We start from the raw sequence: 2,320 nt of genomic DNA, 5'->3' as shown, positions 1-2,320 counted from the left end.
CACGCGTGTTTAAAACATGACATCTCGTGGGTTTCCAGATGGAAGCCCTCCCTCTCTGCGTGCCCTCTTCCCTCTTTGTAAATTTTCAGTTGTGAGTTCATCACACATGGTTCATCAGAGACCAGTAGCTTCTGCTTCTTAGACTTTTAAGTTCGATGTCTCTCAATTGTTGATACTGTAATTTAATGTAGACTTACTCTGAATAAAAGTAGTTTCAATTGGCCTTAAAATCACATTAATAAAGCTGTGGTATGCACCCGACATGTCGCTCCCCGCCCTTCAGCCCTTAAAGCCCCCCCAGGACGGTGATGGCACCTGGCGCCTCCGCCCGAGCTCAGTCTCACCCGCGGTGCCCCGCGTCTGGCCCTGTCTACTGTACTTAAAGGCCAGCGAAGTGAAACACACGGAGGAAACGATTGAGAAGGGAAAGGTAGGCAGAAAACCCCCTGAACTCGAAGGAAGGTGTCCCCTTTAAAACAGACTCGGTAGGACGTCCCAGTGGGGGCCAGAGGCTGAGACTCCCGACGCGGAGGCCCAGTTCCATCCTTGCTCAGAACTAGGTCGTGCGTGCCGCAGCAGAGACCGCGTGCCGGGACGGAGACCCCGCACGGCCAAGTAATGTTTTTTAAAAAAGACAGCCCCTTTAAAAAGACATGATGATTCCCAAGTTACAGCAGGAAAGAAACTGGATGTGGAATAAGAATATCTGAGGTGCATCTTATTTGGAGTGGAAAAAAGCCTAATGACTTATAAGATCCCTCTTTTAAAAAACAAAGGTAAATGGCATTCTTAAAAATCTACATGGGGAAAAGCTTTTAAGTAAACATTGGCAAATTTGAGAGTAAAAATAAGGCAGTGCTGAATATTTCATTGTGCACAGAACTACAAGCCAGCCCGGTGTGATGGTGAGTCAGGGGGGCTGGGAGGTGGGCGCTCCTGGAGGGCGCAAGGCATGAAGAGGCTGGTCTGGGGGGCGCTCCTGGGGCGCAGGTGTGCAGGGGCTGGTCTGGAGCGGGAGCTGAAATGGGGTCAGAGCTGGAGGCTGGACCGGATGGGTCAAGAGGAGGAGGACCACCGAGCGACCGTGCTGCCCCTGGACTCCGGTGCTTGGCCCGCAGCCACCAGGGTGATGGTCCCTCAGGGAAACTGACCAGCACAGTGTTCCAAGACGCCTGTGTCTCTGACCCACCAAAATCCACGTCCCCGCGATGCCCTGACACTTGCGGGGAGGGAGTTCTGATGCCGGAACAGCACGTTCAGAAAAAAGTCCTGAACGTCCTTTGACAGGACGCAAGGGAGTGTGGTGCTGTGTCCCCTGGACGGGTCCAGACGTGATGGGGCGGACGTCACAGCCACCGTGACGGGAGGGCCATGGAGGGGGCACAGCACCCCCGCACACGTGTGTGTGTGTGTGTGTGTGTACGTGTGCAGAGTCACGTGTGTGTAACAGCAGCTGTGCCCCACGGTGGACTTGCAAAGCCAAGGGAACCTGTTGGCTGCACACCCTTCACGCCTCCTGCATTTTTTTGTCAAAACAACATGCGTAAATAAAATTACTCACGGATTGTTGAGAAAACAGAAGGAGCCCACCGGCCACACCCTGCCCCGGGAGTGCGGGTCGGCCCACCCCAGGGAGCCCAGGGCCCCCAGCCCAGCCAGCTGTGTCCTCCCTGCTTGCTTCACAGGGATCTTTATCATGAGTCATACAAACCTCCGTCTTCTTGGCTCATGAACTTACTGCTTCTCAAGAACGTCTGCTCTGAAAATGAAGAAATGAAGACTCACGCTCTTCCCCGTGATTCCTCCCTTCCAGTTTCCAACAGCTTGTCAGACTGTGTGTATATATAATAGACTTTGCACGTCTGGTCTCAAAGCTGCAAACACACAGACAGCGTCTGTGGCCTGTTCGCTCCCCTGAGCCCAGGAGTGAAGTGCTGTTCCGACTCGGGACAGCTGAGGCTCTGGGCACAGAGACGAGTGGGTCTCCTCCCAAACACCAGCAGACACGCCAAGTTCTTGTCACCTGTTAACTTGCTTTGTATTCAGACTGCTGTCCAGCCTTTTGTCTTCCCTGGGCATTTTAAAATAAAAATACAGCAAGTTTTAATGCTGTTGTTGTTAACAACAACAAAAAAACCCCACAGAACTTTGTCTTATCACCATGATCAGCAATTTTCTTATTAAACGATCTGCACAAACCCAGCTCCTCCTTAAAGACCTTTTCCTCAGAACTCCCTCCATGCGACCCTCCCTCCTCGGCTGGGGTCCCCCTCCCCGAACCCCAGCCTGCCTTCCCCTTGTCTTCCTGGTTCGTTACACT

The sequence above is a fragment of the Bubalus bubalis genome, chromosome 13 (genome assembly GCF_019923935.1).
Source record: "Bubalus bubalis isolate 160015118507 breed Murrah chromosome 13, NDDB_SH_1, whole genome shotgun sequence".
Classification (NCBI taxonomy): Eukaryota; Metazoa; Chordata; class Mammalia; order Artiodactyla; family Bovidae; genus Bubalus; species Bubalus bubalis.
The sequence above is the reverse complement of the archived record's forward strand: the minus strand, read 5'-3'. Positions refer to the sequence as shown.